Source organism: Oryx dammah, unplaced genomic scaffold (genome assembly GCF_014754425.2).
Source record: "Oryx dammah isolate SB20612 unplaced genomic scaffold, SCBI_Odam_1.1 HiC_scaffold_23, whole genome shotgun sequence".
In the NCBI taxonomy this organism is placed as follows: domain Eukaryota; kingdom Metazoa; phylum Chordata; class Mammalia; order Artiodactyla; family Bovidae; genus Oryx; species Oryx dammah.
The window spans coordinates 122,837,982-122,865,771 of NW_024070207.1; the positions used below are offsets into that span (position 1 = coordinate 122,837,982).

A 27,790-nucleotide genomic window follows, 5' to 3' on the forward strand; every position below is an offset into this window, starting at 1 on the left:
TTTTTTATGTTACCTCATGTATCATCTTGATTATCGTGTGCTCTTAGGAGAATCACAGTACTGTGCTAAGTTTCTTCTCAGTAGCATTCCATATGCTTCCAGAATTTTTAAATCATTGGGATAAAATGTTTATTGAGTATCTGTAATATTCAAAGCCTAGCACACATGTAAACATATGGCATGATATCCATATAACACAATGTTATTCCACCATAAAAAAGAATGAAGTACTGGCAAGTGCTGCAAATGGATGAGCCTTGAAAACATGATGCTAACGGAAAGAAACCAGACACAAAAGACCGTATATTGTATGATTCCCTTTTCGAAATGCCCAGAATAACCAAATCCATAGGGACAGAAATTAAATTCCTGGTTGCCAGGATGTGGGAGAGAGAAGCATGGGGAGGGACTGCTAATGGGTTTGGGGTTTTTATGAAGAGGGTTATGGAAATGTTCTGGAATTAGATTAGTGGAGATAGTTGTACAACCATTTGACTATACTGAAAGCCACTCAGCTGTAAACTTTCAAGTGGTGAATTTCATGGCAAGTGAATTATATCTCAATCTGAAAAGAAGACATATCAAAAATATATACATGCCATTGGTCTCTACCCTTAAGAAGCTTACCCCCATCTTTATACAGTATATAAAATACAGAACCAGGAAAGGTTAAACACAGTGCAGTGGTATGGAATAAAAGTATGTAAGAGTTGCCCCTCGATGATACAGCTGATGGTGATGACAGCAATGATGATGAAACTAAAGTTTATTAAGTGTCATCCGATGTTCTAGCATTTAACATGTTTAAATAATAGTTGATTACCTTCCACATGCCAGGCATGTTCTACATTCATGGAGTGTATCAGTGAACAAAAGGCAGAGATCCCTGTTCACAGTCTCACAGACAGCAATATGAGCAAAAGATATGATAAATAAAAGATATGTTAAAAGATGAGAAGGGCTAAGGAAAAGGAAATACCGAGCTGGCTAAGGGGCATTAAAATGCTGAGTTGCAAGTTACAGTAGGGTGGCCAGTTTTAAACAAAACCTAAGCATCTCTTGGGGAGAGCCAACACAAAGGCACCAACACAGAGGCAGGCTTGGCATGTTGGGGAACTGGCAGGAGGCCAGTGCTGCTGGCATAGTGTGAGGTCAAGGCTGGAGTATAAGACGAGGTCCAAGAGGTGACATCTTGTTGTGCTTCCATGCTTACCAATTAAATGTACAATTCCTTACCTGAAATATGCTGTCATTTACCGTGAATCAGAGGCTTTGGAAAAAGGAAGAAGGGTGTCTGGAGTTTGGGAATGCAGAGGATTTGAATAGAGGTAAAGGCTATTCCATCACAGGGCTTTGTCATTGGAAACAGCAGAAATGGAAAAATGCAGAGGGCACTTGGGTATGCAGAAGAAGACCAACTGGGCAGGAGCAGGGATTTTAGATTGAAAAATAGTGATGCAAGTGGCCAGTGGGAAGAGAGAGACCTGGATGCCAGGGCAAGGAATGTGAGTTGTGTACAGCTGGCAGCAGCGAAGCATTACACGTTTGCTCTCACTATGCTTGCTTTCTTGGGTTTGTAACATGAAAGTTTGTCAGGAACGAGGAAGTTGAAGTGGGAAGTGGTTGGCTGACTTGGCCATCTTTACATCACAATGAGAGCTAGAGTAGACCAGACCCCTGGGTACCCGCCCTGTCCCAGGCACTCCTGACCTATTAGCTCACAGATAAATGCAATATCTGCAAGGGCCCCAGACCAAATAATATTATGGAAAAAAAAAATAACATTCTGGGAACATCTTAATTTAAAAAATGAAAGTCTGTAATCTTTCCTATAAAATACAGAATTGCATTTAATAAGGGCTGCCACAGAATATTCTCCAGCCAAACCTAGAGCTATTCAAAAATGCCCTTGGTTAGTCAGAAATAAAAGCTACTTAATGAAAGGTCCATAAAAATAATTTTAATAACTTTATTGTCCTAGCATTTACATATCATAAAGTTTACCTGTTTAGAGTGTACAGCTGAGTGGGCTTTAGTATATTTTTGTATCTTTACAAAGTTTGTAACCATCCCCACAATCTAGTTTCAAAACATTTTCATCACCTGAAAAGAAATCCCATACTCATTAGCAATTGCTCGCTATTTCCCTTTTCCCAAGCCCTAAACACCTACCAATCTGCTTTCTGTCTTGATGGGTTTGTCTATCCTGGACATTTCATATAACTGGTATCATACAATATGTGGTTGGAAAATGGATCTTGGAGAACCTCTCTAGCAGGGTTTCTCAGTGTCAGCATACTTGGCATTTGGGCTAGATCATTCTTTGCTGTGGGTCCGTCCTATGCATGTAACATGTTAGCAGGATCCCGGCTTCTATCCTCTGGATGCCAGAACCACCTCCTCTCCCAGTGATAACAACCAAAAATGTCTCTGGACATGGCCGTATGTTCCCTGGGGAGGAAGGGGAGCAACAGTGCTCCCAGTTGAGAACCACAAATCTATACTTACCTAAGAACTGAGCTGAGTGTAGAGGTGTAGGAAGTGGAGTGGATGCCTGCACCAGCCTCTGTGGTGGAAAAACCACTGTTTCAGGGTCCTTGACAATCTGAATGATGAACCCTGAGTTTTGAAATTCTGTGATTTCTTTTAGAAAAGTGAAGAGATAAATAGGGGAAATGAGTTATTTAGATAAAAATTACAGTTGAAAAAAATATCTGATGGGGGAAACCACCCACTTTTCAGAGTATTAAAAGAGATTAAAATTGTTATTTAAAAAAGAAAATAGTATGTCCCAGTGGTCTTCACCTTCAATATGCAGATTTAGAATCGTGGTGCCAATAATTTAAAATGTATATCAATTTGGATTTGGCGTGTTCTATGCTACAACTGTAACACTGTATCAGTAGTTCTCAGAGAGTTATGCTTAACTCAGCTTTGAAAGTCTACTGCAGATTATAAGTACCTCTTGAGAAGCAAAAAGAAGCATGAGATTTGATTTAAACCGTGGATAATGAAAACAAGCGGGCAATTGCAATTTAATCATATCCTACTAATCTAACAGTCTAAGGAATGAAGAAAGAGGAAACACGTAGGCTTGAGAAATGTGTTCACTTCAGAAAGTCAATTTATAAGCGTGACCTCTTTTCTGTGAGTGGACGAGGCCCTCCTCTTCCCTGTAACCCATTTACAAATGAATGCTAGTTCTCAAGATCTGCCCTGGTCAGAGTGGGAATCTTAAAGTTATGGAAATAATAATTGGCCCATTTCCTGCTCTCAATTTTAAAGAAGTGTTTTCTCAAACTGCCTGAGTCTGTGTAACCTTGACTGTCTAGAACTTGATGCCCTGTGTATGGCAGTGCTATCAGACTCTTCCCACTCAGTTCTTTATAGAATTGTTATGAGGATTAAATGAAATAATGCCAATCAAGCACGTGAACTACTGTTTAAGCCTGTTAAGCACTTAACAAACTGCTAGCTCATATATACACACTAGCTGAAATATCTGAAACCATAACATGGTAGAATACCAACTTGTGATCAACTTTCTAGTAAAACTGCACACATTGAAACCAAGTGTCAACAAAAAAACAGTCACAACCTAGGACTTGAGAGTTATGGTCTATTAGATGGGAATTTTTAGGACTTTGAGACCTGGAGACAGCATCTCAAGTAATCCTGAGAGAACTGTTCCCAGGAGGCGGGGAAAGGAGTCAGTCAGGTTATACAGAAGTTTTGCAATAGGGCCAGATAGTCGGAACATCAAAAGATTATTGTTAATTAAGGAAAACCAGATATCTGAAGTTAAGGAATTTAGCGCTTTTTTTGCATCTACCCAGACGCAAGACTCTGGGTTCCTGAAATTATTTCTTTCCTGTGCATCTCAGCCTGGGGCTGATGGCCACCACTGCCACTTTTTCACCCATCCTACCCCTACCCTGACCCCACTCCTCAGCACTTTCTGGGCTCAGAAATTCACATTTGGAAGGTCAGAATCACCAATGGCTGTGACATCCTTATTTATTGATATGGCAGGAAATACTCCATTTCACATAAGTCATATTGGGTCCCTTTCCAAAATGCTTCTTGAAGGGCCACCTCTGATTCTTTTACAATATAAATTCAGAAGAAATTTGTTTCAGTGCAGACTATAGTTTAGAGCCACTTGGGTAGCTTTTAAATAGTACTCTGTGTCCCGTTCCACCTAGCTTCTGATTTAATTGGTCTGAGCAATGGCTCCAATTCTTCGTGGTTTAGAATCACCTGGGGAGCTTTTACAACTATAGATGGCCAGGTGCCACCTCTAGAAATTCTGTTTCAATTGAATATAACGTGCAGCCAGAGTTGAACTCCATGGGACACAATCTAGTCTACCTTATGAATTGTTAATATATGTCTTGTAGACATTTACTGTGTATGAAAAGCTGTAGTTCTATCAACTATACCGAAATCAATGGTTCTTTCTTTCAAGTGAAGTTCCATTCAGTGCCATGAGTGGAATTAAGTACACTCAGCACAGTGGCATTTGCAGTTGGTTATAAAATAGGAGTGTCAGTACACGTTACTATATTAAAAATGGATAACCAACAAGGACCAGCTGTATAGCACAGAGAACTTTGCTCAGTGTTATGTGGCAGCCTCGATGAGAGGGGAGTTTGGGGGAGAATGGATACATGTGTATGTATGGCTGAGTCCCTTTGCTGTCCACCTGAAACTATTACAACTTTGTTTATCAGCTATGCTCCAACACAAAATAAAAAGTTTAAAAAACAATAGGAGTATTGGACCCACTGAGTTTTAGCATGATGGCAAACCCACAGTGAGCACTCAGAAAACATTTGTTGATGATGGTTCAAGAAAAAAGTGTTTTCCATGGTCTGTTGGTTTATCTACGAGTGAATATTTCAGTTCAAACAGATTCTCTCACAGAGTCTGCATGAGGCTGCTAAAATGTTGATTCAATGAGTGAGTGAATTTCATGAACCACCCATCTGGGTAGGTTACTTTGGGTGTAGCTGTTTTGATTTGTCCTTCCTCTGAATATACAGTTTTGTTCATGTAATCAAACAAATCCAATTGTTTTGTCATTTTGTAGACACATTCTTTGTGTGGCCAAGAATCCTGTTTGCGGTGGCCACACCACAACTAGGTTTGTTAATTTGAATCAATTGTTAAGATTGCCAGCAACAAACCAACAGGGACCACCCTCACTGGATTCAATTAGGAACCCTGCAGGCAAGGCACTAGGTTTATCTTATTAGCATTGCCTTCATCCAGCAAAACCCCTTACTTCCCACGTGATGACATAACAACCGGCTCAAATGTAAGGCGTATCTTGTTCATTTTAATTTTCTCTATGCCCTTCTTCTCTGACTACAAACACAATACATGTTAGTAAATAAACTCAAACAATATTGAAATACATTAGGCAGAATGTTAAAATCCCTAAGAAGCCCTTCCTCAAGCAAAAGTTACTGTTAACCATTTGAGAATATCCTTTCTGCTTTTTCTGTGCTTACACTCACACGTGTTTCCTATAAAATTTATGATAGACATCATGCCTTTCTGCAACTTCCTTTTTTGCCTTTATATAGCATGGACATTTTCCCAAGTTTATACAGAGTGCTACTTCATTTTTCTTAATGGCTGCATAGAATTCCATTCACTAGATATCCCATTTTGTAGTTTATGTAGCTAGTTACCCACCGATGGATATTTAGGTTGCTGATGTTTATATATGTATGTATGTGTGTGTGTGTATATATATATATATATATAGAGAGAGAGAGAGAATAGAAGCGTGTGTGTGAGTGCTAAGTTGCTACAGTCGTATCTGATTCTTTGCAACCCCATGGACTCTAGCTCGCCAAGCTCCTCTGTCCATGGGATTCTCCTGACAAGAATACTGGAGGAGATTGCAAGCCTCCTCCAGGGGATCTTCCCAACTCAGGGATCAAACCTGCATCTGCTGCGGTTCGTGCATTGCAGGCAGATTCTTTACTGCCGTGTTACCGGGGAAGCCCCTATAAAATAGAACGCACATGTAGAAAAGGGCACCTATCATACATAAGCTTACAACTTCATGTTTCCCCAAAGTGAACACACCTATACCATATGAGGAAACATGACCAGCACCCTGGGCTCCCCTTGAACTCCCTTCTAGTCACTTCTCCCCTACAGTAACTCCTGATTTGTCTTTCTACAGCACAGATTTGCCTATTATGCTTTGCATTTAGGGTTTTATACAGTATGTTCTCTTTTGTGTCAGACTTCTTTTGCTCAGAATGATGTCTATGGAATTCATCCATATTGTTGTAGGTGGTTGAAGTTTGTTTATTCATTCTCATTGCTACACAGCATTCCATTGTGTGGATATATTTACCACAATTTATCCATTCTACTTTGATGAGTATTTGTGTACTTTACAGACTTTGATTGTTGCAAATAACGCTGCTATGAACAGTCTTGCACGCATGTTTTGGTGAACATAGGCAAGCATTTCTACTGTTATGGAGTTTGTTTTTTGCTATCAGAGTTGATGTTGAGGAGAACATCTTTGTAAATGTATCTTGCACATTCTGTATTTCTGCAAAACACATTTTTAGAAATAGAATTGCAGGGTCAAGTGGTATGCACAGTTGTATTCTGAGTAGATATACAGAAACTGCTCTCCAAAAGTATTTTAACTACATCCCAAGCAGCCCAGTTGTGGCTGCATCCCTTTGCTATCTCCATTGCCTGTGACATAGACACTGCTGTTGTGTCTTCTGGACTATAAGGACAAGGCTAATGAAAAGCCAAAGCTTCATGCCCTGGTGGGCTACTGCTTTTCCCACGTGGCCATTGAAGGACAAAATTAAAATAGTGTAGTATTCCAGGATGGCAGGGCAGAGTGTGAAAGCACCAGCTGAAACTATTGAGTAAATCGATGCTATGAGAAGATGCACCAAATGGACCCTGTGATTCTAAGTGGCCCCATCCCTGGTTGAGATAACCTCATTTCCCAGATAGAGACTCTAGCCTAGAAATGAGAAGGCACACGTCCTACCAACAATTAGCACACTCAGAATACCCTGTCCTGAGGAGGCATTTGGTTTGGGCAGTGTTTCCTAATCTTACTTCGAGCAGAATCGTCCTTTGTTTGGGGGGCTGTCTTGGGTCCTCTAGGATGTCTAGCAGCATCCCTGGCCTCTGCCCACTAGATGCCAGTAGCACTCCACCCCTCAGTTGTGACAACCAACAGTGCCTCTGCATATGGCCAAAGGTCTGAGGAGGTACAACCACCCCCAGTTGAGAACCACTGGGCTACTGCTTACAAGGCCCCTGGCTCTAAGTCAGATTATGTGGAGACTGACTCCACCACTTCCTGTCACTTGACCTTGGGCAGAGTACTCAAATTCTCTGTGCCACGGTTGGCTCATCTGTAAAAACAGAGATATTAATAGTAATACTTAACTTAATCAGGTGTTGTAAAGATTAAATGAGATTCCTCACATGAAGCATGTAGCACAGACTTTGGCACAAAATAAGCATTCTGAGTTGTTAGCTTTATCAGTTGTAATCTTTATTATTATTATTTAAAAACCTAGGTGGTGGAAAAAAGTATTCACTTTCTGGAAAAGGATGTGGATAATGTGTATCTGAAAAACATCAAAGGACAGTGCTCTTGGAACAGGCAGTGGGAAATGTGGAGAAAGCATTATTTAAGTGCTATGAAGTAAAACAGCAGCATTTGGTTGTACCTCTGTTCCTTCTCAAATTAGCCTTTATGGGAACCAGAGTTTGTGGAAAATGGACTCTGGCAGCAGAGTTAGGCATTTTGAGGAACATACTCAGTCACCGTGGGGGAAGTATTTTACTGCGTTCCTCTGGTTAATATGAAATTAGTAAATTTTCAATAGTTTGTTGAACCCTTTTATTTTAAATAATAAAATTAAGTTCAGTGCTAAGGCAGCCATGTTGTTTTTGCTTTATCGAGGAGAGAATTTTATGTTATGAGCTTTGTTGGGGTGAGTCTCTCCTTATAGTCCGGATTCCAGAACATTGTCTTCTTGTCAGTGGGACAGAGTGGCTTTCTGAACAGGGTTCTAGATGACGGCTGTGAGACCTGGGCTGAGTCTTTGTGTTGCCAAAGTGCCATCTTGGTGAGTCACTTCTTTCCTTTTGGTCTCAGGTTCTCAGCTGAGCAGGTAGGATTAGCTCAGCGTTTCCCAGCTCTGTTCAGAGGCATCTGAGGGGCATGAAGATATGTTCTGAAAAGAAAAAAAGAAAAAGAGGTGAGATTGTAGCAAGTGCATTTAGAAGATACTCTGAGTTACAATGCTCCCTCTTCAGGACTTCTCGAGTTTTCCTTAGTTATAGTAACTGTGACTCTTTAAGATGGGCTCACATGAACAACTTTCTCCAAGTTACTTGATCATGGAGCAGTTTGGAAAATCCTGCATTAAATAGTTTCTGAGTCCCTTGTAAGGCATAGATATTTTCTGACTCCCCCTGGATTCCTTTTCCATTGCTGCTGTAACAAATTACCACAAAATCAATGGCTTACAATGATACATGCATTATCTTACAGCTCTAGGTTTTAGAACCTGACACGGTCACAATGGACTAAAATCAAAATGTCCACAGGGCTGCATTACTTCAGGAGGCTCTAGAGGAGAATTCATTTCTTTGCCTTTTCTAGCTTTTAGGAGCCACCAACATTCCTAGGCTCATGGAACCCTATCTCCAACTTCATAGCCAACAAGATTGAATCTTTCTGACCATTTGTGCATAGTCATATCTCTCTATCACTGTGAAATTTGCTGGAAAATGTGCTTTTATTTCAAAGGCCTGGGTATTTATATAGGGCCCATTTGGGTAATCCAGGGCCTCTCTACATCTCAAAGTCATTACTTTAATTACATCAGCAAAGTCCCTTTTGCCATGGCAACATAAGTTGAACCTTGAACAGTGCAAGGGTGGGCATCAGGGGCAGTGACCCCCTGCACAGTTGAACATCCACATCCAACTTACAGCGGCCCTCCGTAAATGCAATTCCTCTGCATCTATGCTTCCATATCAATGAACTTCAGATCATGTAGTACTGTAGTATTTGCTTTTGGGGGAAAAACCCTGCATATTAGTGAATGTGCGCAGTTCAGACCTGTGTTGTTCAAGGATCAACTGTATTTCCAGGTTTCAGGGATTAGGGTGTGAACATCTTTGGGGAGGCCATTATTCTGCCAGACACATTATCTGTCTAGTGGCTTCTCCATTTCTCGACAGTAGAGGCTGTGAGGGACTGTTCTGTAGAGCCAAAAAGAAGCTCAGAGAGTCAGAAAGAAAGCCTGATTATCTTTCTTATATATTTGCTTCTGGCCCTATTAAATGTTGCAGGATGGAATGACTACCTTGTAAGAGGTACTAAGCTCTTCTGGCTTTTCCTCACCCAAAGAACAATAAAATAAAAGAACACAAGGGTAATTAAAACAAGGCTAATGAACTGTTCTGTGCAGTTATTTTGTTTTTAGCTTCTCTCCTTATATAGACAAGAATATCTCCTTGAAAGGAACTAGACTCTGAACTGTACTTTATTTTTTGAAACACGTAAAACTGCCAGGCTAGATATCAACACTTAGTCATTGGAATTAAAATGTGAGCATAAAAGGATTAAGACTTTACTTGCTCTTTTTGATATAGCCATTACCTGGCTCAGTTTCTAAAAAAAAAAAATTAACATTCCAAATGTTAAAATTTTTCAAGCCACTCATGATCATCAGCCTGTGAAAAGAAAATAAATTGAAGAATTGTATTCCTTCTCACTGCGTAGTTAAAGTTCCAAAGCTAATCTATATGAAGTGGAAGTACTATATAGGTTTGCTTGTACTTGATGAAGTCTGACACTGTTTCCACTGTTTCCCCATCTATTTCCCATGAAGTGATGGGACCAGATGCCATGATCTTCGTTTTCTGAATGTTGAGCTTTAAGCCAACTTTTTCATTCTCCACTTTCACTTTCATCAAGAGGCTTTTTAGTTCCTCTTCACTTTCTGCCATAAGGGTGGTGTCATCTGCATATCTGAGGTTCTTGATATTTCTCCCGGCAATCTTGATTCCAGCTTGTGCTTCTTCCAGTCCAGCATTTCTCATGATGTACCCTGCATAGAAGTTATATAAGCAGGGTGACAATATACAGCCTTGACGTACTCCTTTTCCTATTTGGAACCAGCCTGTTGTTGCATGTCCAGTTCTAACTATTGCTTCCTGACCTGCATATAGGTTTCTCAAGAGGCAGGTCAGGTGGTCTGGTATTCCCATCTCTTTCAGAATTTTCCACAGTTTCTTGTGATCCACACAGTCAAAGGCTTTGGCATAGTCAATAAAGCAGAAATAGATGTTTTTCTGGAACTCTCTTGCTTTTTCCATGATCCAGCGGATGTTGGCAATTTGATCTCTGGTTCCTCTGCCTTTTCTAAAACCAGCTTGAACATCTGGAAGTTCACGGTTCACGTATTGCTGAAGCCTGGCTTGGAGAATTTTGAGCATTACTTTACTAGCATGTGAGATGAGTGCAATTGTGCGGTAGTTTGAGCATCAAAAGGCATTGGAAACAGTGTCAGACTTTATTTTATTTTTGGGGGCTCCAAAATCAGTGCAGATGGTGACTGCAGCCATGAAATTAAAAGACGCTTTTTCCTTGGAAGAAAAGTTATGACCGACCTAGACAGCATATTCAAAAGCAGAGACATTACTTTGCCAACAAAGGTCCATCTAGTCAAGGCTATGGTTTTTCCAGTAGTCATGTATGGATGTGAGAGTTGGACTGTGAATAAAGCTGAGTGCCGAAGAATTGATGCTTTTGAACTGCGGGGTTGGAGAAGACTCTTGAGAGTCCCTTGGACTGCAAGGAGATCCAACCAGTCTATTCTGAAGGAGATCAGCCCTGAGGTTTCTTTGGAAGGAATGATGCTAAAGCTGAAACTCCAGTACTTTGGCCACCTCATGCGAAGAGCTGACTCATTGAAAAAGACTCTGATGCTGGGAGGGATTGGGGGCAGGAGGAGAAGGGGATGACAGAGGATGAGATGGCTGGATGGCATCACTGACTCGATGGCTGTGAGTCTGAGTGAACTCCGGGAGTTGGTGATGGACAGGGAGGCCTGGCGTGCTGCAATTCATGGGGTCGCAAAGAGTTGGACACGACTGAGCAACTGAATTGAACTGAACTGAACTGTACTTGATATTTTATTTGACATGAAAGGAATGAACTGAAAAATGAGTTTTACACTAAAAATATTTTAAAGTGTTGGTGTTTGAACTCATGTTGTTTAAGTTTTTGTTGTTGCCTTTGTTTGGCTATTTGTAGTGTTATCATATGACCCAGTAATTCCACTCCAGGCATGTACTCAAGAGAATTGAAAACATGTTAACATGAACACTTTTACACGTACAGCTCTATTCAAAATGGCCAAAAACTGAAAGCAACCCAAATATCCATCAATTGATGAATGGTTAAACAATATTTGGTATATTCATATAGTTAATGTTTTTCAGCCATAAGAAGGGATGAAGTACTCCATGCTACAGTATGGATAAACTCTGGAAACATGCTTTGATAAGGAAACCAGAAACAAAAGGCCACGTTTTGTATAATTCCACTTAAGTTAAAAGTCAAAGATTGGCAAATATATGGAGACATAGAGTAGGTTAGTGGTGGTCAGGACCAGAGATGAAGGGGGAATGGAGAGTGACTGCTAATGGGTATAGAGTTTCTTCTGGGGGTGATTAAAATATTACAGAATTAGATAATGGTAATGGTTGCATATATCTATGAATATACTACAAAAAACACTGACTCATATACTGTAAAATGATAATTTCTATGGTATGTAAATTTTATCTTTAAAATTGTATCAAAACTTTGGGTATCTGGTCTGACGTGTAAAAAGCTTGGCAGACACCCCTCCACCTAACAAGTACAAGTCTGAACAAACTGAAAAGTCAACAACTCTGCTTAGATCCATTAGAGAAGAAAAGTCAGAGGGCACACTGATGCCTCTAAAAATTGGAGAGATCAACAGGTGAATACTGAGAATCACAACTTTTTGAAGCAGCAGTCTCTAAGGGAACCAGTGCTGGAGTGGGGAAACCTGAACTGCATTGGCAAATTGCTGGCGACTCAGTGTGAATAACTCTGAGAGTTGAGAACCTCAGGGAAACCCAGTCATCAGGAGGCCCCCACACTTTTGTAAGTTTTACCTCCTGGATCTCTACCAAGTTCACAGATGATGTGATCATCTACATAGAAAATCTAAAATGATCAACAAAAATCCTGGAACTAATAAGCAATTATAGCAAGGTTGTAGGACACAAGGTTAATTTCCTATATACCAGCATTCAACAAGTAGAATTTAAACTTATACCACAATACCATTTATATTAGCACCCCGCAAAATGAAGTACTTAAGTATAAATGTAACCAAATTTGTACACCATCTATTGAGGAAAACTACACAACTTCAATGAATAAAAACAAGGAAGAATTAAACAAATGGAGATATTCTGCATGTTTATGGATAAGAAGACTCAGCGGTGTCAAGATGTCAGTTCTTCTCAACTTCATCTACACATTCAATGGAATTCCAGTCAAAATCCCAGCAAGTCATTTTTGTGGATACTGGCAAACTGATTCTAGCATTTATATGTGGAGACAAGAGACCCAGAACAGCCAACACAATTGCAGGGGAACAAAGTTGGAGGAGTGACACCATCTGACTTCAAGACTTGGTATAAAATGGCAGTCATCAAGACAGTGTGGTATTGGCACAAGAATAGACAAATAGATCAATGGAACAGAATAAAGAGCCCAGAAGTAGACCCACACAAATACAGTCAATTGATCTCTCCCACAAGAGCAAAGGCCAGACAATGGAGCAAAGTTAGTCTCTTCAACAAATGGTGCTGGAACAATTGGACATCTACACACAAAACAGTGACTCTAGACACAGACCTTACACTGTTCACAAAAATTAGCTCAAGGTGGATCACAGACCTCAATGTAAAATGCAAAACTATAAAACCCCTAGAAGGTAACACAGGAGAAAACCCACATGACCTTGGGTATGGTGATATAACAACAGAGGCATGACTTCATTAAAATTAAAAAATCTCTGCTCAGTGAAAGACAATGTCAAGAGAATGAGAAAATAAGTCACAGACTGGGAGAAAATATTTGCAAAAGACACATCTGATAAAAGGTTGGTTTCTAAAATATACAAAGATCTCTTAAGATTCAGCAATAAGAAAACAAACAACCTTGTTAAAAAGCAGCCAAAAACCGAAGCAGACACTCCACCACAGCAGATCTCCAGATGGCAAATGAGTACATGAAAAGATGCTCCATGTAATGTGTGATCTGCTGCTGCTGCTCAATCACTTCAGTCCTGTCCGACTCTGTGCAACCCCAGAGACGGCAGCCCACCAGGCTCCCCCGTCCCTGGGATTCTCCAGGCAGGAACACTGGAGTGGGTTGCTATTGCCTTCTCCACTGTATGAAAGTGAAAAGTGAGAGTGAAGTCGCTCAGTCGTGTCCAACTCTTGGAGACCCCATGGACTGCAGCCCACCAGGCTCCTCCACCCATGGGATTTTCCAGGCAAGAGTACTGGAGTGGGGTGCCATTGCCTTCTCCTAGGGATATGGAAATTAAAACAGCAATGAGATACTACGATACACTTACTATAGTGGTCCAAATCCACAACAGTAACAACAGCAGGTGCTGGTGAGCGACAAGAACTCTCGTACATTTCTGGTGAGAACACAAAACAGTACAGCAACTTTGAAAGGTAGTTTGACAGTTTCTACCAAACTAAATACACTCTTCCCATATGATTCAGTTACCCTTTTAAAGGTGCTGAAACTTATAGCCACGTGAAAATCTGCACATGGATGTTCATTCATAATCACCAAACCTTGGAAGCAATCAAAGTGTCTTTCAGATGGTGAATGGATAAATAAACTCTTGGACATCCAGACAATAGACTATTAGAGCCAAAAAAGAAATGATCTATCAAGCTGTGAAAAGACATGAAGAAACTTGAATGCATAGTAGAAAAGCCCAATCAGAAATGACTATGTGTGTACTGCATGATTCCAACTAGATGACATTCTGGAAAAGGCAAAACCATGGAAACAATGAGAAAATCAGTGATTTCCAGAGGTAGGGGAAGAGAGAGATGGATAGGTAGAGCACAGAGGATTTTTAGGGCAATGAAACGACTGTAGGTGATACTATAATTATGAATACATGTCATTACACATCTGTCCAGACCAGTAGAACATACAACATCACACATGAACCCTAATGTAAACTATGGACTTAGCCTGATGGTGACATGTCAGTGTAGGTTTGTCAGTTCTAACAAATGTGCCCCTCTGGTGGGAATGTTGGGAACGGGGGAGGCTGTGCTTGAGTAGGGGCAGGAGTTGTATGGTAGTCTCTGAACCTTCTACTCAGGTTTGCCAGGAAACTGAAACTGCTCTAAGAAATAAAGTCTATTAAAAATGCATCCATTTGTTTTACCTCTCCAAGCCCCAGTAATATTTTACTATAATTTACTTTTTAGACTTCAGTTTCTGTACATTTCATTGCTCAAAGGAAGCATTTATTCCTTATGTCAAAGCAGAAGTATTTAGACAGGTCTGTGAAACACTTTTTTATCATTTTAAACATAGTATATTGAAGAGAAAACATTTCTGGAAGGAAAAAAAGCCTGAAACATGGCAACTAAAAAGTTAGCTCTGTGCCAATAAGTGCAGATGGCTTGTTTTTATGTCATACCTGGCATTTTGTGTTGTTCTGCAAATTAAGTTGCCCCTTTTACATGTTTTGACACTTAATAGTAAAAGCCAGAAAGTAAGATTTTTTTTCATTTTTATTGGAAGTGATTTTAGCTACTTTAGAACAAGTGTCCTAAATATAAGTATTGCCTGCCAGTCTTGTTTCCTTGCTAATGCACACAAAATAGTTTTCAGTTTAGACTCAGAAGTGTGCTTTCTCAAAAGCTTTCTTTCAATCAACAAATATGCAAAAGCACAAAATGTAAGTGCTATTCCTTTGAAATGCCATATCTATGTGCAATGTAGGCAGAGTGAAAAGGCCCAAATATAAAGAGTCAAATAGATTTCCGATGTTTAAATGTCAAGAAATTAGGTAAAATGTGATGGGCGGGGTGGTGTGATAGTTGCAGAAGAGGGAGGCAGCCTATGAAGCTAGAGTTTTCTGGGAAAATATCTGACATTTAGACATTCCCCATCCTCTCTTCCCTCCCTCCACAGTGAGACATCACAAGTTATTCCCTACGTAGCTCCAGGGTCTAGGTCGTTTGGGGCCTCAAAAGAGACATAAAAGATAACTATGCTATTGAGCAATCTATAGATTCATCTGCTCATACATATGTACATGTTGCAATGTGGGTTGTAAAAAGATGTGATTCCTTTGCAACTCTGTCATTTCCTGTGCTGCATGTCTGGTGATTTCTTTTCAATGAGTCCAGAACAGGACCAACTAACTTTTTCTGTGAAGTTGTAAATATTAGTCATTGGCAGTCATACATCGCTAGTGCAACCACTCAACTCTGCCATTCTATCAGTCATGGCCCTAGACAAGGTGGAAATGTATGGACCTTGACTGGGCTCTAGTTTACAAAAGCTAGTGGGGGCTGGATGTAGCCAGGGCTGTAGTCCATCCACCTGTCCTCTAGGTTGATAGTTGCCACCTCAAGGTCAAGTCATGCCTGAATCGATGCTAGGAGTAATTTATTCTTGATATCGGATAATTGAGAAACTTCAGAATTTTATTTTGTAAGAAAAATAAATGAGAGAGGATTTGAGATCAGCCTAGAGTACCCTCACACAGTCATTCTGATGGACTTTTGGAGTCATACCGCCCATACTTTGAGAGAAAAGTTTGGTACTCACAGGGAGGTATCATAGTGGGGTGGTTAAGACCCCAAACTCTGGGGTTAAGGCTTGTGAATTTGAATCCCAGCTCAGTCACTTACAATCTATTTCCTGGGACAAGTTAATTGCTTAATGCTTGATTTCTTTATCTGTGAAATGAATACATATTAATATACCTTACCTCATAAAATTGTTTAATGATTAAAACAAGAAATACATAATTAGGGCTAGGAATAATGATGGCTATGGGTGGCATTAGTGGTAAAGAACCCACCTGCCAATGCAGGAGACATAAGAGATGTGGATTTGATCCCTGGGTCAGGAGGATCCCCTGGAGAAGGAAATGGCAGCCTACTCTAGTATTCTTGCCCAGAGAATCCCATGGGCAGTGGTATCTGGTGGGCTACAGTCCACAGGGTCGCAAAGAATCAGACACAACTGAAGCGACTTAGCACACACACACATACTTACATCCACAAGAAATGTTAGTTATTCCTCACCTATCTAAATTCCCTGAGGATAGTGCATAGCTCCCTGCTTATCTTATCTGTGCTGTGAGTCACTGGCAGGCAATCCTTACCACTGATAGTTGTGTTGACTACAAACTCTGATGATGCTAACGGATTGTAATTTTAGGTTTTCTTACATTAAAATTTTTTTTCTACCCATAGTCAGATATTTAACAAGGAAGAAGGCAGGAAAACTCAGTGTAGAAAATCAATCAATAGTGTTTGTAATTGAAAATAATATTGGAACATGTTGTTAGACTACATTGAGAAAGCTCAACAAACGGATAATGTGCCTGGAGATTGTACAGTATGCTTCTGATGCATTGAAAATAGTATTGGAACATGTTGTTAGACTACATTGAGAAAGCTCAACAAAGGGATAATGTGCCTGGAGATTGTACAGTATGCTTCTGATGTTGATATCACTGAACCCTGGAATTCTGAGTCTTATAATTTTTATGAATAAATTGTTTATCTATGTTTATTAGCACATACTTCCTTGTCCCATTAATATTAACTGGTGGTATGGAAATCAATCAAAGTGAAGACTCATTAGAATGAATAAGTTTAATATTTTTTGAAAATCACAGAATCATATTATTTTTCCTTGTAACCATTTTCCAAATTGTCTTCATATTGCCACATTAATTAATCACTGCTTGGAACATGCTTTTATGAATTCCATGACTTCCTCCCAAAAGTTTGTCCTACTATTTGCTTTACTCACCACAAAATGGCAGGGCAGGGTGTCAAAATCTGGGGTAGGAGAGTGTGTGTGTAGCACATGTCTCATTCATCATGCATATTACACGCATTGCTCAATCCTCCCCACAGGACTATTTTTTTAATTAAAGTATAGTGGGCTTCCCTGGTGGCTCAGCAAAGAATCCGCCTGCAATGTGGGAGACCCAGGTTAGATCCCTGGGTTGGGAAGATCTTCTGGAGGAGAACACAGCAACTCACTCCAGTATTCTTGCCTAGAGAATCCCATGGACAGAGGAGCCGGGTGGGCTACTCTTGGGTCACAAAGAGTCGGACACAACTGAGCAACTAACGCTTTCACTTTCACATAGTTGCTGTACAATATTATATAAGTTGCAGGTGTACACAATTTTAAAGTGATTCACAATCTTAAAGGTTATACTCCATTTATAGTTCTTACCAAAAACTTGACTATATTCCTTTTGTTGTACAAAATATCCTTGCAGCTTATGTTATACCTAATAGTTTGTTTACTATTACTCCCCTACACCTGTCTGGCTCCTTCCCCATCCCCTCTCCCCACTGGTAACCACTAGTTTGTTCTCTAGGTCTCCCACAGGACTCTGTAACTGAGCCTTCGAGTGGTTAGATACAGACATGGCTAGCTGTGGGCTGAGCTGGGATTCAGAGGGGCCACAGAACCCGCCCTGCAACCACCGTGCTGTCATCCACATCCCATTTGAAGGAAACAGTGGCAAATGAGCAGATGAGACCTGTTTATCACACCTCAAAGACTAGGGCCGCTTCACTGTGCTACCGTTAAAAATATTCCTCATCATGTCCATGTCAGTAATCATAGAAAGTGGCATCTGGATCAAGCCTGTGCAAGGGAAAAAAAAATTTAAATTATGGGTGTACAAATGTGTGGGGACTGAATTGTTACTCAGTAGCATTATCAGATTTTATTTCTGCCGCCCCCTGAGAGAGAAGGAAAGAGGATCAGAATCTACCCTTGGTATCGGGGAAATCTGGCAGGGCCAGTAAATAAAGGGCTAGACAGTGTACCTTGCACATGGCAGCGTGGCAGGATGTGAGAAGGGAGAAGTGGGGACAGCAGGAAGAGAGGCACCGGTGCATGGCGCACACTGAGTGGAATTTGGAGAAAAGTAACGCCTTAGAGAAAAAGTGCAAGGAATGTGCCACCACTGATGATTTCCTTAATCGTGATTCTCACCGTGCACCACACATTGGAATCCCCTGGGGAATTTTGTGAGCCTGCCAGTACCTACCCCCCAACCCTAAAGAGTCTCACTGATTTGACCTCTTCCTTCACTGTCCAATACGACAGCCACTCGCCACAGTGACATTTATATCAATGAAGATGGAAGAAAATTAAAAGTTCAATGACTGTCTGCTTAGTCACATCTCAAGAGCTCATTAGCATGGGTGGCTAGTGGCCAGCATATCAGACAGTAGAAAAATTTCCATAATCACAGAAAAGTCTATTGGACCTCTCTGGTCTGGAGGGGGTTGAGGGCATGAGTATTTTTGAAAACTGCATCAAGTAATTCTTTTCTTTTTTTAATTGAGGTATACGCCAAGTAATTCTAACGTGCAGCCAGGTTAGAGAACGGCTGCTCTTTGTAGTGAAAGTCACTCAGTCGTGTCCGACTCTTTGAGACCCCATGGACTATACAGTTCATGGAATTCTCTAGGCCAGAATACTGGAATGGGTAGCCATTTCCTTTTCCGAGGATCTTCCCAACCCAGGGTAGAACCCAGATCTCCCGCATTGCAGGTGGTCCTTGTAGAGTTTGTTCTAAAATTTGTCACCACCTGCATCTGAACTGATTTTGCTTTTGTAGCAAATATTCCAAGAATATTATTAAAACTAGACTTTTTGAGCGCCAGCAGTACACCCAGAAAACTGAGCAAAAAAAAAAAAAAAACCTAGACTTTTTTTCTGGAGTGTAGTAACAGATACATATACTTGAAAATAAGATGCGAACATCTCACTATGCCCCTGAAGGTGTTTCTCCCAGTATAATATTGGATCCGACTCTCTGGGGAATCCACATTTATTGGACAAACTGAAGGACTGTCATAAAGAAAGCATCTCTAAGCACTGCTTGCTTTATTGGTCCTGTGGGAAATAAAGCCCACGGGCCCAAACCCAAAGAATGGACTTGGAGACAAGAGGTGTAGTGGGAAGTGAGGCTTTAATGATGGTCTTGCAAGATCGGGTGGCTGGTGGGCAGGCACACCCAGAGTGGTTACAATGGGTTTTTCATCAGGCACCCTAGCCCCTCCCCCAGTTCCTCACTGGCTGAGTACTATGGGGTTAACAATCTTCCCAATGTCACCTGGATTTATTATTCTCCCTGCACTCTTCTTCCCATTCTTATGTTTTGAATTCACCAATAGAATGAGCCCGAGTGAAAAATCCTAGGCATTCCACTCTCCCTTTGTCTGGATCCTAATGGCTATTACATCAGCAGGCTGTCACTCTAGGCTAGTTGTCCTTGAAAGTGGACCACTTGAAGTTTCTATTTCTTACACTGCCTTAGTCCCTTTCTGTCAGTTGATGCCATGTGCACCGAGCCTCCCTTTACCACTCACGCTGTAGACCTCAGTGTTTACTTCCTCTTGCTCTGCCTTCCTGTCTGTTGTGCACCAGTTTGCGTCATTCATCTTTCCTCAAACACCGCTTTCACTGTGTCACACTTCTACCCCAAAACTTGGAGTGCGTGTTCCGACTTGTAAAGGATATGACCGGGGAGGCTTTCTAAAATGCCTGTTTCTCCTTCTTTCAGACACCAGCCCCCAACTCTTGCTCCTGGGAGGTAATCTCGACGTCAGCTTTCTGTTTGTTTCCTCCAGCTGCCCTGCCTCTGTGTGCACGTTTCTGTCCCTCTGTTTCATAAAGGCTTTGGGAACTCAGCTGCCCTCCATGCATTTACCAGATTTCTCCGAGTTACAGAGGGGCCATCCAGTCCTTGTCGGGTGCTTTGTGCTGTACTCACTTCGCACACGTGTCTTCCAAGAGACTCATTGAAGAAAATGCCCCTGGCATGCTGTGATATAGCCTAAGGGTTAAACCCATTGCATTTGGAAACAGGCTGCCTGGGTGTGAATTCAAGCAAGTTACTTTCTTGTCTGCAAAAGAACAATCCTAGTACCTGCCTCCTAGAGCGTAGCAAATATTCTGTAAGCCCCAACTAAGTGTTGGGCTTCCCTTGTAGCTCAGTTGGTAAAGAATCTGCCTGCAATGCAGGAGACCTGGGTTCATTTCCTGGGTCAGGAAGATCCCCTGGAGAAGGAAATGGCAACCCACTCTGGCGTTCTTGCCTGGAGAATCCCATGGACAGAGGAGCCTGACAGTCCATGGGGTTGCAAGAGTTGAACACAACTGAGCTACTAAACCACCACCACCACCAGGGGTTAGAGATTCTTTGTTGTGGTTTTGTTTCAGATCTGTGGCCTTTAGTAACTTTCCAAATATCTAGTACTTGGCTTTGATGGTAGATATTTAGATCTGAAGGATCTGAAAGTTAGTCTGTCTGCAAGTGGGTGACAGTAGGAGCAAGAGGATACTAGAAATTAGACAAAGGTCAAGTGCTGGGAGTGAAGAGGACAGATATGTATTGTTAGGGAAGCAAATGATAGCCACGAGAGAATGCAGAATTGTCCTTCTGTGTTTTTACTTGTTGTTTAGTCGCTCAGTTGTATCCCACTCATTCGCTACCCCATGGACTGCAGCCCACCAGGCTCCTCTGTCCATGGGATTTTCCAGGCAAGAATATTGGAGTGGGTTGCCATTTCCTCCTCCTGGGGACCTTCCTGGTCCCGGGATAAAACCTGTGCATTGCAGGTGGATTCTTTACCGCTGAGCCACCAGGGAAGCCCAATATAAAGGTAGAGTCTGATAAAGCAACTAAAAGATACCACATCTTCACTGTACTCTGTACAGTATCAGAAGGATTGAAATGTTCTTAACAATTTTTCACATTTTTTATGTACCATCACAAAAAAATATTAAGACCTCAAGTGCTAGTTCTATGTTACTGGTCAAAAGAGGGTAATTGGACCAGCAAAAGTTTTATCAGTAATAAATATGATCTAGATGAAATTTTACTATGCCATATCATAATATCAAGCCATTATTCTAAAAGATAGTAGCATCACCTGTTTCTAAATGTTTGCTATATATTATTTAAAACTATTTATCCTCTTGTTCATAAAAGACTTTCTACATGTTCTGCAAAATGACTTATAAAGAATAGTTTTTATTTTATCATCCAGTTGATCAGCTACTTTCTTTCCATGTGAAAATGTTGAAACTGAAGGAATGACCTGCCATGTGGGTCAGTGGGGAGAAGTACAGGAGAATTTCCAGGGATAGGACTCCAGATTCAAACTGTTTAGAATTGTGATCTGTGTGTACAAAAGAAGTTTAAAAAGGTTCATGTTGATGCATGGCAAAACCAATACAATATTGTAAAGTAATTAACCTCAAATTGAAAGAATAAATTTATATTAAATAAATAAATAAACATATGCACATGTAAAAACTAAATAAATAAATAAAAATAAAAAGGTGAGGTTGATTGCCATATCACAAACGTTCCCACATCTCACCATAAGGTTTGTTACTCACTCATATTGTTGGGCTTTCCTGGTGGCTGGAGACCTGGGTTTGATCCCTGAGTTGGAAAGATCCCCTGGAGAAGGAAAAGGCTACCCACTCTAGTATTCTTGCCTGGAGAACAGTCCATGGGGTCACAAAAAGTCGGACACGACTGAGCGCCTTTCTCTTTCACTTTCATATTGTTCTAGTCTCTATGATTGGTAGGGTGGCTGTGTTCCAAACAAGGATTCAAGGACCCAAACTGTTTTTTCCTGTCGCTCCACTGTCTTCAACACAAGAATACATTGATTTGGTTATTCACTGCCTCAAAACAACCCCTGCCCTCCCCGCCTCCCAGCTTCAGTGGCCTAAAACAACCACCGCTTTATTCGCTGATGGTCCTGCAATCTGATCTGGGCTCAGCTGAACACTTCTGCTGGCCTTGACAGAGGTCGCTCATAAGACTTCACTCAACTGGGAGGTTGTCTGGAAGCTGGGTTGAGCTGAGACATTGGGACAGCTAAGCTCTTCTCACGCTCCATGTGGCCTCTCCAGGTGGTCTCTCCAGTAGAGTAGCCACAGTTATGACATGGTGGTTCAAGGGTCCCAAGAATGCAAAAGTGGAAATTGCCAGGACTTCTTAAGTCTTAGGTCCAGAATTATCTCACTGTCATTTCTGCCACGTTTGATTGGTTAAGGCAGATCACAGAGGTGGTCAGAACTGAAGAGCAGGGGATGCTCGGGCATGAATATTGAGAAGTGTGGTCCATGCCTTGGATGACCTCATGCAGCTTTGAGAGATGTTGTCTCCAGGTTTTCATGGGCCAAGGCTAGAAATGAAGCCTATCACTTCCTCCTACAGTCCATTGCTTAGAGTTTAGTCATATGACCACTACTCTGTACAAAGGAGACTGGGATGGGTCATCTAGCTGAGAGCCCATGAAGAAGTCTTCGTGCAGCCTGTGAGTCTTTTCCTCTGTTTCTATATCTCCATGACCACACCCGTAAAATGCAATTGTGGGAGTGAATGCGTATCACATATGTAGTGCATATCACCTAATACATGCTCAATATTTTCAATTATTATTATTATTTTCTGTTTTGCAATGAATATTTGATTTTATTCTGTTTAAATCAGCACACATGGGAATGGATGCCATGCAGAGGAATCTGAATTTTATCCGTGAGCTAAAGAGGAGACATCAAAGGGTTTTAAGCAAAACAGTGGTATCATCAGAAATGTGTTCACTCCAAAAGTTTGAGAGTGGTTCTATAATATTTTTGCCCTGAAATTGCAAAATGTCCCTAGTGATATAAACAGTAATAATCCAGAATAAGAGTCAGGAATAAATGCTTAATGGCTTAGATTTTGAGGCTGTAAATTGTTGCTTGGTATCCTTGGTTAATCAAGAGTTAAGTGGGTAAAAGATTACCGTATTCCTGGCATTTTTTTCTGGGTGGCAAAACCCTTCCAGAGATTGGACGTTATGATTGCTTCCTGATACTTATTTCAAGGGCTGTTTGGGTGACTTTTTGGCCTCTTCTTGGTTCTACTTAAAGAGTATTTGAATCTTAAAGAAGATTCCTTATGTCACCCTTTGTTTTTCTGGCTTGAATGCATTTTCCCAAAAAATGCCAGAGATACTCAGCTTCTCCATTATTTCTGCATATCCTCTTAAGGCTTGACTTGTTTCCACTGTTAAAACAAACTAGGAATTTCACAAGACTTGTCTCTTGAGATTACTTGAGATTAGCCACTTGAAGAAGTGCTCACTTTCACATGAAACATTCATGGACCTGACAGTGTGTATCTCCATCAAATGAACAGGCCACTCCAGGCTTAGGTAATTGTATTCATTAAATCCCTGTGTCTATTTCTTACTGAACACCATGACGTGGCTCCAACTATGGCTGCTTGTGAACTATGGCTTTGTCTTCCAGCCAATTTCATAGAAAAATTTTAATATAGTTGGGATCACAGCTGCATTACTTATGAGCTGTGAATTTGGGAGTAAGTTACTTAACCTCTTCAGCTTCTGTTTTTCATCTATTATATGAGGATAAACATGTAAACTACTTTTTATAATTCTTTCATCAGTTAAGTGAGTCAGTTCCCATAAAATGTTTAGAACAATATCTGACACTTAATGAGGACTCACTGAGACTACAGGCTGTTTCCATCTATTCATAAACTGAAAGATCATTTGCCCAACAATGACAAATGAATCGCATACTTATCATTTCCATGCAAAGTAGTATATTCAATAACTTTGATTGGTGGGTCTAAATTCCATAAATGAGTATTCAGATTACATGAACCTTATTCACTATCTGCTGAAATGATGACTTTTCAACATCTGAGTTTTCAGGGTAGTGGAGGTGAGGGTATAGGCTACAACAGGCGAATTTTTACTCTGAATTTCTCTTTAAGTGTAATTGTTCTAGTAAAGAAAAACATCTGATGTATTTTATTGTTTTTAAATTCTTTCCTCTCACTAAATAAATATCAGGAGCAACAGAAGCTGTGTGTGGCTTATTTCAAGTGATGATTAACCTCACAGAATCCTAGTAAAAAATGTACCGAGTCCCTAAATTTTGAGTCAGTAAGCTCTTCCATGAAATCATTGCTCAGTTTGTCAGTTATAATCACAGTGATTCTTTTGTTGGAACTCACTTGCGACCACAGGAAAACTATAACTTCATATTGACTGGAAAACAAAGATGTCTTTTTGAGTTATTTTTGGTTCCGTGCCATGTGGAATACATGGAGATCAAGGTAATTAGTGATCACGATATGTTTTTAAGCTTTCCTTTTCTTTCTGTTCTTCAAGGCTGTCTCCCCGCTGCCCCCACCCACAACCTGTACCCTCTTAAACAGGGCCACAGTGGTTACACCCACTCACCTCCATACCCCCTGTGCAGGAAATGAACAACTTCTCAAGGACTATTGTTTTACAAAGAGCGTAAAATTCAGAGCCTGTGTTGTGCTTCAGTATAAGGGAGAATGAAACCTTTTTGTTTTTTTAATGTTTTTTTTTTTTAACTAGTGTTAGAAAAATGAAGAAGTCAGTGTTTTTAAAATGGAATGTAAGAATTGAGACTTTATCCTAAACAAAGAAAGCACCCTATGTGCTTTGTCACGCTCTCAGAGGTTTCCCCGAGGCTTCCGTCACTCTTTGGTTGATTCCTAATAAGGATAGTTTGCACAGTTACAATCCAATTACCATTTGTAGATCCCTGTGGAGAAGGGGATTTTTTTAGAGGCATCCTTTTCTAACTCCAGAATATCTCTTCAAAATAGTCTTATTAAAATAAAAATCAGGAAATCTAGTTTCAATTTCTCTGCATTCTTTTTGTTCCTCCCCCTTAGCACTGCTTTCACACACACACACACACACACACACACACACACAGTCACTCGCACACTCACTCACTCACTCACTCACTCAGCGACACAGCCTGTCTCCATTCTGAAGGGACAGGAACTTCTCAATGGTCCGATGAAAAGATAGCATTTTTTTTTTTTTTTTTTGGTTCTGAGACGTATGGTAGCGGAGGTCTCTGGCAACAAAAGGTATCGTGGGAGTCACAGCTATGCCAGCTGGGCCACTTCTCAGACACTCGCTGCAATCTGCCATTTCAGGATGTATTTTTCATCAAAAAAATAATTTTTTTTAAACAGACTCAAGTTCCTACTCCAAGCTTAGCTCAGTGAAATTAGAGAGGACAGCAAAGACACAGCTGAATATAATTCATGGGTAAGCAATATAAATATCTATACTTCCTCTTTTCCAGATTATTGTGATATAATGTTGTGATTCTTCCACATTTGTCTTGTGATTTGGGAAGAAAAGTGGATTGATTAGTGTCTGAGATGTGTGACAGCTAAGTCTGTCTGTGCTAATGGAGATTTATGGGAACATTATTTTTAGATTGATTGATGATATTGGAGCAGCTTGAAATGAGCAAATCGGACCAGAAAGGAGCGTGCCGTGATGAAGTGGATCTGGGCTGATTTCTACAAAGATTCAGCACAGGCTGTTTTCAGGTCTGAAAGGGTAAAGTAGCTTATGTCCCCCTCTAGACTTCTTAAACTCAGGGCAAGGTTTTACTTGCCGTGGCTATGATAAATATGGGCTTTGCAGAACAGCTCAGACGTTAGATAAGCCTAATCATAAATCGAATGTGCTCTGCTTTGTAAAAGAGTAAAACCTTAAGCTTTTGGACTTTTACATAATTTCTGGTTTATACTGTTATAAGGGTATGTCTCAGAATGAAAAGATTCGGTGGTGGAAAAGGTAGAATGTGACTCTTACAATGCAGATCCCACTGCTACTGCAGGGGTCACCTAACTTCTCTGGATTTTTCTTTGCTGCTTTGCAAAGGTAGGGATTGGATTGATTCATCAGGAGAGGTGGTGAAATACATATGGTTGTCAGTGTCTAGATTCTGGAATCTACATCCTGGCTTCAAATTCTAATTCTGCCATTTACTAGGTGCGTGATCTTGACACGTTAAGATAATCTCATCTGAAATATGGGGATAATAATGGTAACAAAGTTCTTAGAGTTGTTGTAAGAATTACATGAGTTAATATAAATAAAGGACTTAGAACAGTAGCTAGCAGAGAGTGGACAATGTTAGCCATATCTCCAAGGTCCAATCCATCTCTGGAAGCCTGTCGTTCTAATTTCAGTGAACTAAATTTAATTAAAGACAAGCAAAACCATCAGCTGCTGGAGCTGTCATTGAGAAGTTTCTAATTCTTGAAAGGGTCTCCATTTTTCCACACTCTTGGGATCTGTGCGGGCTCTTTTATCTCTTCCCCATCCAAGATTCAAGTGAATCTTAAAACTCAGAATTAAATCGGTGGCTGGTAGACAAGTCCACAATTCAACTCAGGATACACAGAGATGAAACTGGCCTTTTGTTCTGACGTTTTCACCTTTGGGAACTTCGAATATGTGGTTGTGTCTCTTCCCTGCCAAAGGTTCTTTCCACTGAAACAAGATGTATGAGTGAAACAAGATGTGATGAGTGACGTTTGGGAGTTTTTGTTTGTTTGTTTGTTGTTTTTTGAGTGGTGGTAGCACAGCAGTGGTTTTCACAGTGTTCATTTCAATTTTGGTTTATCAGTAATCCAGACAAATAGGCCATTTGCAGAGAACCACTTTTATTTCACTCCAGCTTTTACATACTTTACAATGTCCCCAAGTCTTACTGTGTTATGTGATATCTTTATAGGTTCTTTGGGATGTTGCCCAGAGAAACAAAATCTTACGAGAGGAGAATGATGATCCCAAAGAGAAACCCTAATCATAGGTGTGCCTTTACTTTTAGTTTAGTCCAGGGGCCAGCAAACTTTCTCTATAAAGAGTCATATAGTAAATATTTCCACCTTTACAGGCCAGACAGTCTCTGTTAGAACCACTCAACTCCGCCATTGTAGTGTGAAAGCAGTTGTAGACAGTTCCGAAAGGAATGACTGTGGCTATGTGCCAATAAAACTTTATTTGCAAAAACAATCAGTAAATGGGATTTGGTTCACAGGCAGTAATTTTCCAGGCCCTGGCTTGTCATCATCCCCATTTCATAGATTAGGAAAACAAAGCATGGGGAGAGAAAATAAGCTTGTGAAAAGCCACATGGCTGGAAAGTGGCAGAACTGGGACTCAAGCCCAGGCAACCAAGCTTGCCAACCTTTGCTTTTAGCCACTGCCCCAAGCTGCCCCTGTGTCAACTCATACTTGTCTGGGATGCTCATCTCCTGAAATCTGCCTGGCTCATTACCTCACCTCCATAAGAGTTAGTTCAAATATCACCTTCTTAGTAAGGTTGCCCTGGAAATCTTCCCAACACTCATGATGCCCCTCACTTTCCTACCTTCTCTTTTTCTTTGGGGCTTATCACCTTATCACTTGCTGTGTAATCGACTCATTGATTATGTTTATTTCTCATCAGTTTCCTCCACTGGCCTAGACACTCCATGACAGGAGAGCTCTTTGTTTTGTTCCC

General features: G+C 40.7%; 1 protein-coding gene across 5 annotated transcripts in view; it reads left to right on the forward strand.

The window, feature by feature from the left end:
* The window catches only part of ARHGAP6 (Rho GTPase activating protein 6), a 546,996-nt gene that overhangs the window by 418,053 nt on the left and 101,153 nt on the right, over positions 1 to 27,790 (forward strand). The window contains exon 1 of one of the 5 annotated variants that reach the window (XM_040266470.1): positions 25,208 to 25,533. The exons of the other annotated variants lie outside the window; for them this stretch is intronic. The gene's annotated coding sequence lies outside the window, so the exon portion shown is untranslated. Of the gene's footprint in view, positions 1 to 25,207; positions 25,534 to 27,790 lie in introns of those variants that run through there. 5 annotated transcript variants of the gene reach the window in all.